An 11,506-nucleotide genomic window follows, 5' to 3' on the forward strand; every position below is an offset into this window, starting at 1 on the left:
GCATAAGCAGAAGCTCCAAGTTGTCGATCTCCAGGAGCAAACCCGTCCCTGCAAGGTTGGGGTGCATGTTCTGGATCACGGGAAACAGACCATCGATCACCCAACATCTGCTTCTGCTCCTGCGGAGGTTCCAGATCCAGCACGGAGGCAGTGAGAGGTTCCTGGCCCAGAGATTGGTCTGCAGCGGGCCTGATGGTACTCGGCATGTATTGGAAATGCTGTGGCTGAATGCTGTGCGTAGCCCAGCGGGTGCTGGGGTGGAGCTGTGCCAGTTGCCTGCTCGGGTAGCAGGTAGCCCAGTTCTGAGCCTGTGGAATGGCCATCATGAAGTAGCCGGAGGGCGGGGCGGGCTGGTAGGGGTTGAGCACTGGGTTGCGCACGGCACTCACGCTGGCCATGCGCTGCATGTACTGGTGGGTGAGGTGGGCCTGCCGCTCCTCCTTGCGCTGCGCCAGGGCCACGTACAGCGGCTTGGTGCCTACGATGCACCCGTTCATCTCCTGTGCTGTCTTTAACCAATCATCTTTTCTTAAGCAGCTCTTCTTTCCTTTGTTGCTGTGGCTATAAGCCAATCAGCTCTCAGCTTGTTTTTTTCCACAAACCAACCCAAACTGACTCCAAACAGTGTGGGTTGTGTGTCAAGTTGACCTTGATGTTAACAGTTCCTGATACATGTTCAACTTAATCAGCAACAGGCGGATATAAATGTGCAAACAGCATTATTAATTTAAGAACAAAAGGATCAGTGTGATTTTATATGAATCACATAATACATAGTTTCGTATCATTTTCCATCACACGTAAAAACAGAGTCTCACCGTATTGTCGGGCAGGAGGATCTGGACTCATTTATTACTTAATATCTTCCCCCATCTAGCGGTCATTAGAGGTTAGTCTTGAATTGATTTCTGTCGTGCAATATTTTAGATATAAATGTTTACATTTTCTATTACAGAACACGGCAAAGTATAGTCAACCAGTTCTAACCTTTTGAGAAAAACTTTAACTTCAAAGTAGGTGAATCTATTTACTTAGATTGAACCAATCGGATCACAGTTTATTTACATAGCATCAATGCTTTGAGTGCTTTAGATATAAGGACATCATGGCGATCTTTCTGCTCACACCTCAGTCAGTCTATAATTCTGTACTATGTGTTTCTATAGCTTCCAACTTTCACGAGTTTCTTGAATCTGTGGAGAAAAGTGCAGACTCAGGTACTTTCTTATTTGTGAACTTTTATACATTTTATGTAATTTATTTATCATCTATAATGTTTTATTACTTTTCATTTATAGATATAAGGACACAAAAACAGTTCATATACTCAATGAATTGTTACAAGATAATCTTTTCTAGAGAATGTTTACCATTTGTTAAAAGACTGATTTATTTCTAAAAGTTTATGTAGTGTGTTAATTTGTCACATGGAGGCAGAAGGGGTGAATCTGATATACCCCTCTTCCATCATCAACTATTCATCGAGTCCTCCAGTGGAGCTTGTACAACCAAAGAAACGCATACAGCGGTCACCGGCGGTTCTAAGTTACATCTAAAGAGGTCTAGGCCTATACACACTGTTCCACCTGAGGTAATAAAATGTTTTGGGGTAAAGGTATTTTCATGAGGCGATCTGTGATCTTATTATAATAGGCTTTGAAGCTCTCTGCAACAGGTGCAGAGTGGTGCAAGACTGTGTTTGAAAGCATAAAGAGGAATAATGTTTCTGGGGTATCTTAAGGCCTTTGTGGGTCTGTAAGTGCAGAGCAGAGGCTCTGATGCAGGTGGTTTCAAGGCCTCTGTGGAAGTCTACGGCAGATGACTCTGGACTGTTCCCGTGAGAAATAGCTTCCTAAGTATTGGGAAAGATCCCGGCTTTTAAAAGACGTGAAAGCCTCTTCGAGAGTTCTGTGGCTAAGCAAGGTTCATTATCTTACCATAAGAGCAGGGTGATACTGACCTGCAACATCATCTTGCAGGTGTTTGATGGTATGAGTTGAGATCATCTTTGTTAAAAACAAAAAAAACAACAACAAAAAAAAACCCCAGGAAAATCTTCCAATAGGATATACTGGGGTCAAGCTTCAATTTGTACAATGATAGATCTCAATTTGCATATATTGAATAATGTATGGTTGAACACAGTGGTTGAGATTTCAAACACCAGTATGTAGAGAAGGTGTGGCAATCACATAATCAGTTGTGAAAACTGGATAAAAATGTGTGTTCCTTGTGTGATTATTAGACATATTCTGGACTATGCCTCGTTTGTATGTAACGCTGAGCTCAAAATAAATAATGGACCTACTACTCTCTTCAATTAATTCTTGAGTCTGCATCTTTATTTTCTGTTTAAAGAGGACTTAATAAAATTAATGGAATGTGGGCAATATCTAGTAACACAGTGCCGAGTCTGCTAAATGTAGATCCCAGCCTTTTATATGGCCTCTTCCCTTTAATTCTACTGACTATAATTAATGTAAACCTTGTCGATTCTGGTGTTTGCTGTATAGAGGTAGCGAAAACTTTGCTAAAACAATGAAAAATATGCATCCTGTGAAAAGTTTATTGAACAATATAACATTGTTCCTTACCCAGAGCCATAACACGTCATTGATGGAAATCACACTGATGTGAGGGCGGTATGGGCCAACTCAACTGTATTTCCTGATTGTTTTATTCTGCAGGAGGATGTGGTCCAAATATTTAAGAAATCACAGGTTTGTTTAAGAGGACATAGTCGAACAGTTTGGGCTTACTGTTATTTTAATACTAGTGGTAACTATTAGTAAATACAACAATCTGACCATCCTCATACTGCATTGAGGGGTGATGGGGTGATGGTACCAAATGATGTTTAGGTATGTGGTTATGTTAATTTATTTTTGTTCCTTTATATTCACATATTTTGCAAGTGCGTATGTTATTGAGTTTAAAACCATCCATATATTAAGCAATTATAGAAAATACAGAAACTGCATGATACTTCTCTTGACTTGCTAGAAGTTCAGACTGTAGCAAGCTTAGCATTAGTAAATGGAATAGGTGTCATTTTAAGGATTCATTTAAAGTATTCATGAGGTATTTCTCCTAACATCGATGTATCGACAGTACCAATAAAATAAATAGCATAACAAGAATTACAGGTGTATAATAGTGTAGTTACCCACAATGGTTGAAGTGTTTGAAAAGAGTTGTATAAAAGAATAGTTGGTTGGTTCGTGGCATAAAGTCATGAAACGGTGAAATGAGGTCATAAAAAGAGTGTTTACAGGGCAAAGTGCTTTAACATTGAATTAGACAAACTAATAACATAAAACAAGGGAGTTTAGAGATTCTGTGTCCTTTCGTAATGATTTGTGCATATGGCAGGCTGCTGCAAAGGATCCTGGGTAAGCTTCAGCAGACCTCAGTGTAAGATATATTAATAATATTAATCATAATAATACTATTCAGAGGTTACTTGAGTAGTAATCAGAATGTTGCTAGTTCAAGCCCTACCACTGCCAAGTTACCACTGCTGGGTCCCTGAACAGCAATGAATCCTCAATTGTATTATTAATACAATCCAATACACATGCCTAATGCTCAGCTGTCAACTGCAAAAACTGACATTCTGAGCATTCGAACAGTAAGAGGAACAAAAAGAAAGGAGTCACCGACTGTACACGTGTCAATCATTTAGCCTTTTTACATGTTGTTTTAGTTTACTGTAATCAAGGCCTGAAACTGGAGTCTATGGACCAGGCAAAAATATTTCAATATTTAATGCGTTTTTATTTTTTCAGTTTCAATGTTTCAATGAGACTCAGGAGACTCCAGCATAAGCAGAAGCTCCAAGTTGTCGATCTCCAGGAGCAAACCCGTCCCTGCAAGGTTGGGGTGCATGTTCTGGATCACGGGAAACAGACCATCGATCACCCAACATCTGCTTCTGCTCCTGCGGAGGTTCCAGATCCAGCACGGAGGCAGTGAGAGGTTCCTGGCCCAGAGATTGGTCTGCAGCGGGCCTGATGGTACTCGGCATGTATTGGAAATGCTGTGGCTGAATGCTGTGCGTAGCCCAGCGGGTGCTGGGGTGGAGCTGTGCCAGTTGCCTGCTCGGGTAGCAGGTAGCCCAGTTCTGAGCCTGTGGAATGGCCATCATGAAGTAGCCGGAGGGCGGGGCGGGCTGGTAGGGGTTGAGCACTGGGTTGCGCACGGCACTCACGCTGGCCATGCGCTGCATGTACTGGTGGGTGAGGTGGGCCTGCCGCTCCTCCTTGCGCTGCGCCAGGGCCACGTACAGCGGCTTGGTGCCTACGATGCACCCGTTCATCTCCTGTGCTGTCTTTAACCAATCATCTTTTCTTAAGCAGCTCTTCTTTCCTTTGTTGCTGTGGCTATAAGCCAATCAGCTCTCAGCTTGTTTTTTTCCACAAACCAACCCAAACTGACTCCAAACAGTGTGGGTTGTGTGTCAAGTTGACCTTGATGTTAACAGTTCCTGATACATGTTCAACTTAATCAGCAACAGGCGGATATAAATGTGCAAACAGCATTATTAATTTAAGAACAAAAGGATCAGTGTGATTTTATATGAATCACATAATACATAGTTTCGTATCATTTTCCATCACACGTAAAAACAGAGTCTCACCGTATTGTCGGGCAGGAGGATCTGGACTCATTTATTACTTAATATCTTCCCCCATCTAGCGGTCATTAGAGGTTAGTCTTGAATTGATTTCTGTCGTGCAATATTTTAGATATAAATGTTTACATTTTCTATTACAGAACACGGCAAAGTATAGTCAACCAGTTCTAACCTTTTGAGAAAAACTTTAACTTCAAAGTAGGTGAATCTATTTACTTAGATTGAACCAATCGGATCACAGTTTATTTACATAGCATCAATGCTTTGAGTGCTTTAGATATAAGGACATCATGGCGATCTTTCTGCTCACACCTCAGTCAGTCTATAATTCTGTACTATGTGTTTCTATAGCTTCCAACTTTCACGAGTTTCTTGAATCTGTGGAGAGAAGTGCAGACTCAGGTACTTTCTTATTTGTGAACTTTTATACATTTTATGTAATTTATTTATCATCTATAATGTTTTATTACTTTTCATTTATAGATATAAGGACACAAAAACAGTTCATATACTCAATGAATTGTTACAAGATAATCTTTTCTAGAGAATGTTTACCATTTGTTAAAAGACTGATTTATTTCTAAAAGTTTATGTAGTGTGTTAATTTGTCACATGGAGGCAGAAGGGGTGAATCTGATATACCCCTCTTCCATCATCAACTATTCATCGAGTCCTCCAGTGGAGCTTGTACAACCAAAGAAACGCATACAGCGGTCACCGGCGGTTCTAAGTTACATCTAAAGAGGTCTAGGCCTATACACACTGTTCCACCTGAGGTAATAAAATGTTTTGGGGTAAAGGTATTTTCATGAGGCGATCTGTGATCTTATTATAATAGGCTTTGAAGCTCTCTGCAACAGGTGCAGAGTGGTGCAAGACTGTGTTTGAAAGCATAAAGAGGAATAATGTTTCTGGGGTATCTTAAGGCCTTTGTGGGTCTGTAAGTGCAGAGCAGAGGCTCTGATGCAGGTGGTTTCAAGGCCTCTGTGGAAGTCTACGGCAGATGACTCTGGACTGTTCCCGTGAGAAATAGCTTCCTAAGTATTGGGAAAGATCCCGGCTTTTAAAAGACGTGAAAGCCTCTTCGAGAGTTCTGTGGCTAAGCAAGGTTCATTATCTTACCATAAGAGCAGGGTGATACTGACCTGCAACATCATCTTGCAGGTGTTTCATGGTATGAGTTGAGATCATCTTTGTTAAAAACAAAAAAAACAACAACAAAAAAAACCACCAGGAAAATCTTCCAATAGGATATACTGGGGTCAAGCTTCAATTTGTACAATGATAGATCTCAATTTGCATATATTGAATAATGTATGGTTGAACACAGTGGTTGAGATTTCAAACACCAGTATGTAGAGAAGGTGTGGCAATCACATAATCAGTTGTGAAAACTGGATAAAAATGTGTGTTCCTTGTGTGATTATTAGACATATTCTGGACTATGCCTCGTTTGTATGTAACGCTGAGCTCAAAATAAATAATGGACCTACTACTCTCTTCAATTAATTCTTGAGTCTGCATCTTTATTTTCTGTTTAAAGAGGACTTAATAAAATTAATGGAATGTGGGCGATATCTAGTAACACAGTGCCGAGTCTGCTAGATGTAGATCCCAGCCTTTTATATGGCCTCTTCCCTTTAATTCTACTGACTATAATTAATGTAAACCTTGTCGATTCTGGTGTTTGCTGTATAGAGGTAGCGAAAACTTTGCTAAAACAATGAAAAATATGCATCCTGTGAAAAGTTTATTGAACAATATAACATTGTTCCTTACCCAGAGCCATAACACGTCATTGATGGAAATCACACTGATGTGAGGGCGGTATGGGCCAACTCAACTGTATTTCCTGATTGTTTTATTCTGCAGGAGGATGTGGTCCAAATATTTAAGAAATCACAGGTTTGTTTAAGAGGACATAGTCGAACAGTTTGGGCTTACTGTTATTTTAATACTAGTGGTAACTATTAGTAAATACAACAATCTGACCATCCTCATACTGCATTGAGGGGTGATGGGGTGATGGTACCAGATGATGTTTAGGTATGTGGTTATGTTAATTTATTTTTGTTCCTTTATATTCACATATTTTGCAAGTGCGTATGTTATTGAGTTTAAAACCATGCATATATTATGCAATTATAGAAAATACAGAAACTGCATGATACTTCTCTTGACTTGCTAGAAGTTCAGACTGTAGCAAGCTTAGCATTAGTAAATGGAATAGGTGTCATTTTAAGGATTCATTTAAAGTATTCATGAGGTATTTCTCCTAACATCGATGTATCGACAGTACCAATAAAATAAATAGCATAACAAGAATTACAGGTGTATAATAGTGTAGTTACCCACAATGGTTGAAGTGTTTGAAAAGAGTTGTATAAAAGAATAGTTGGTTGGTTCGTGGCATAAAGTCATGAAACGGTGAAATGAGGTCATAAAAAGAGTGTTTACAGGGCAAAGTGCTTTAACATTGAATTAGACAAACTAATAACATAAAACAAGGGAGTTTAGAGATTCTGTGTCCTTTCGTAATGATTTGTGCATATGGCAGGCTGCTGCAAAGGATCCTGGGTAAGCTTCAGCAGACCTCAGTGTAAGATATATTAATAATATTAATCATAATAATACTATTCAGAGGTTACTTGACTAGTAATCAGAATGTTGCTAGTTCAAGCCCTACCACTGCCAAGTTACCACTGCTGGGTCCCTGAACAGCAATGAATCCTCAATTGTATTATTAATACAATCCAATACACATGCCTAATGCTCAGCTGTCAACTGCAAAAACTGACATTCTGAGCATTCGAACAGTAAGAGGAACAAAAAGAAAGGAGTCACCGACTGTACACGTGTCAATCATTTAGCCTTTTTACATGTTGTTTTAGTTTACTGTAATCAAGGCCTGAAACTGGAGTCTATGGACCAGGCAAAAATATTTCAATATTTAATGCGTTTTTATTTTTTCAGTTTCAATGTTTCAATGAGACTCAGGAGACTCCAGCATAAGCAGAAGCTCCAAGTTGTCGATCTCCAGGAGCAAACCCGTCCCTGCAAGGTTGGGGTGCATGTTCTGGATCACGGGAAACAGACCATCGATCACCCAACATCTGCTTCTGCTCCTGCGGAGGTTCCAGATCCAGCACGGAGGCAGTGAGAGGTTCCTGGCCCAGAGATTGGTCTGCAGCGGGCCTGATGGTACTCGGCATGTATTGGAAATGCTGTGGCTGAATGCTGTGCGTAGCCCAGCGGGTGCTGGGGTGGAGCTGTGCCAGTTGCCTGCTCGGGTAGCAGGTAGCCCAGTTCTGAGCCTGTGGAATGGCCATCATGAAGTAGCCGGAGGGCGGGGCGGGCTGGTAGGGGTTGAGCACTGGGTTGCGCACGGCACTCACGCTGGCCATGCGCTGCATGTACTGGTGGGTGAGGTGGGCCTGCCGCTCCTCCTTGCGCTGCGCCAGGGCCACGTACAGCGGCTTGGTGCCTACGATGCACCCGTTCATCTCCTGTGCTGTCTTTAACCAATCATCTTTTCTTAAGCAGCTCTTCTTTCCTTTGTTGCTGTGGCTATAAGCCAATCAGCTCTCAGCTTGTTTTTTTCCACAAACCAACCCAAACTGACTCCAAACAGTGTGGGTTGTGTGTCAAGTTGACCTTGATGTTAACAGTTCCTGATACATGTTCAACTTAATCAGCAACAGGCGGATATAAATGTGCAAACAGCATTATTAATTTAAGAACAAAAGGATCAGTGTGATTTTATATGAATCACATAATACATAGTTTCGTATCATTTTCCATCACACGTAAAAACAGAGTCTCACCGTATTGTCGGGCAGGAGGATCTGGACTCATTTATTACTTAATATCTTCCCCCATCTAGCGGTCATTAGAGGTTAGTCTTGAATTGATTTCTGTCGTGCAATATTTTAGATATAAATGTTTACATTTTCTATTACAGAACACGGCAAAGTATAGTCAACCAGTTCTAACCTTTTGAGAAAAACTTTAACTTCAAAGTAGGTGAATCTATTTACTTAGATTGAACCAATCGGATCACAGTTTATTTACATAGCATCAATGCTTTGAGTGCTTTAGATATAAGGACATCATGGCGATCTTTCTGCTCACACCTCAGTCAGTCTATAATTCTGTACTATGTGTTTCTATAGCTTCCAACTTTCACGAGTTTCTTGAATCTGTGGAGAGAAGTGCAGACTCAGGTACTTTCTTATTTGTGAACTTTTATACATTTTATGTAATTTATTTATCATCTATAATGTTTTATTACTTTTCATTTATAGATATAAGGACACAAAAACAGTTCATATACTCAATGAATTGTTACAAGATAATCTTTTCTAGAGAATGTTTACCATTTGTTAAAAGACTGATTTATTTCTAAAAGTTTATGTAGTGTGTTAATTTGTCACATGGAGGCAGAAGGGGTGAATCTGATATACCCCTCTTCCATCATCAACTATTCATCGAGTCCTCCAGTGGAGCTTGTACAACCAAAGAAACGCATACAGCGGTCACCGGCGGTTCTAAGTTACATCTAAAGAGGTCTAGGCCTATACACACTGTTCCACCTGAGGTAATAAAATGTTTTGGGGTAAAGGTATTTTCATGAGGCGATCTGTGATCTTATTATAATAGGCTTTGAAGCTCTCTGCAACAGGTGCAGAGTGGTGCAAGACTGTGTTTGAAAGCATAAAGAGGAATAATGTTTCTGGGGTATCTTAAGGCCTTTGTGGGTCTGTAAGTGCAGAGCAGAGGCTCTGATGCAGGTGGTTTCAAGGCCTCTGTGGAAGTCTACGGCAGATGACTCTGGACTGTTCCCGTGAGAAATAGCTTCCTAAGTATTGGGAAAGATCCCGGCTTTTAAAAGACGTGAAAGCCTCTTCGAGAGTTCTGTGGCTAAGCAAGGTTCATTATCTTACCATAAGAGCAGGGTGATACTGACCTGCAACATCATCTTGCAGGTGTTTGATGGTATGAGTTGAGATCATCTTTGTTAAAAACAAAAAAAACAACAACAAAAAAAACCCCCAGGAAAATCTTCCAATAGGATATACTGGGGTCAAGCTTCAATTTGTACAATGATAGATCTCAATTTGCATATATTGAATAATGTATGGTTGAACACAGTGGTTGAGATTTCAAACACCAGTATGTAGAGAAGGTGTGGCAATCACATAATCAGTTGTGAAAACTGGATAAAAATGTGTGTTCCTTGTGTGATTATTAGACATATTCTGGACTATGCCTCGTTTGTATGTAACGCTGAGCTCAAAATAAATAATGGACCTACTACTCTCTTCAATTAATTCTTGAGTCTGCATCTTTATTTTCTGTTTAAAGAGGACTTAATAAAATTAATGGAATGTGGGCGATATCTAGTAACACAGTGCCGAGTCTGCTAGATGTAGATCCCAGCCTTTTATATGGCCTCTTCCCTTTAATTCTACTGACTATAATTAATGTAAACCTTGTCGATTCTGGTGTTTGCTGTATAGAGGTAGCGAAAACTTTGCTAAAACAATGAAAAATATGCATCCTGTGAAAAGTTTATTGAACAATATAACATTGTTCCTTACCCAGAGCCATAACACGTCATTGATGGAAATCACACTGATGTGAGGGCGGTATGGGCCAACTCAACTGTATTTCCTGATTGTTTTATTCTGCAGGAGGATGTGGTCCAAATATTTAAAAAATCACAGGTTTGTTTAAGAGGACATAGTCGAACAGTTTGGGCTTACTGTTATTTTAATACTAGTGGTAACTATTAGTAAATACAACAATCTGACCATCCTCATACTGCATTGAGGGGTGATGGGGTGATGGTACCAGATGATGTTTAGGTATGTGGTTATGTTAATTTATTTTTGTTCCTTTATATTCACATATTTTGCAAGTGCGTATGTTATTGAGTTTAAAACCATGCATATATTATGCAATTATAGAAAATACAGAAACTGCATGATACTTCTCTTGACTTGCTAGAAGTTCAGACTGTAGCAAGCTTAGCATTAGTAAATGGAATAGGTGTCATTTTAAGGATTCATTTAAAGTATTCATGAGGTATTTCTCCTAACATCGATGTATCGACAGTACCAATAAAATAAATAGCATAACAAGAATTACAGGTGTATAATAGTGTAGTTACCCACAATGGTTGAAGTGTTTGAAAAGAGTTGTATAAAAGAATAGTTGGTTGGTTCGTGGCATAAAGTCATGAAACGGTGAAATGAGGTCATAAAAAGAGTGTTTACAGGGCAAAGTGCTTTAACATTGAATTAGACAAACTAATAACATAAAACAAGGGAGTTTAGAGATTCTGTGTCCTTTCGTAATGATTTGTGCATATGGCAGGCTGCTGCAAAGGATCCTGGGTAAGCTTCAGCAGACCTCAGTGTAAGATATATTAATAATATTAATCATAATAATACTATTCAGAGGTTACTTGAGTAGTAATCAGAATGTTGCTAGTTCAAGCCCTACCACTGCCAAGTTACCACTGCTGGGTCCCTGAACAGCAATGAATCCTCAATTGTATTATTAATACAATCCAATACACATGCCTAATGCTCAGCTGTCAACTGCAAAAACTGACATTCTGAGCATTCGAACAGTAAGAGGAACAAAAAGAAAGGAGTCACCGACTGTACACGTGTCAATCATTTAGCCTTTTTACATGTTGTTTTAGTTTACTGTAATCAAGGCCTGAAACTGGAGTCTATGGACCAGGCAAAAATATTTCAATATTTAATGCGTTTTTATTTTTTCAGTTTCAATGTTTCAATGAGACTCAGGAGACTCCAGCATAAGCAGAAGCTCCAAGTTGTCGATCTCCAGGAGCAAACC

The sequence above is a fragment of the Electrophorus electricus genome, unplaced genomic scaffold, assembly GCF_041902795.1.
Source record: "Electrophorus electricus isolate QZ-2024a unplaced genomic scaffold, ASM4190279v1 Scaffold126, whole genome shotgun sequence".
Classification (NCBI taxonomy): domain Eukaryota; kingdom Metazoa; phylum Chordata; class Actinopteri; order Gymnotiformes; family Gymnotidae; genus Electrophorus; species Electrophorus electricus.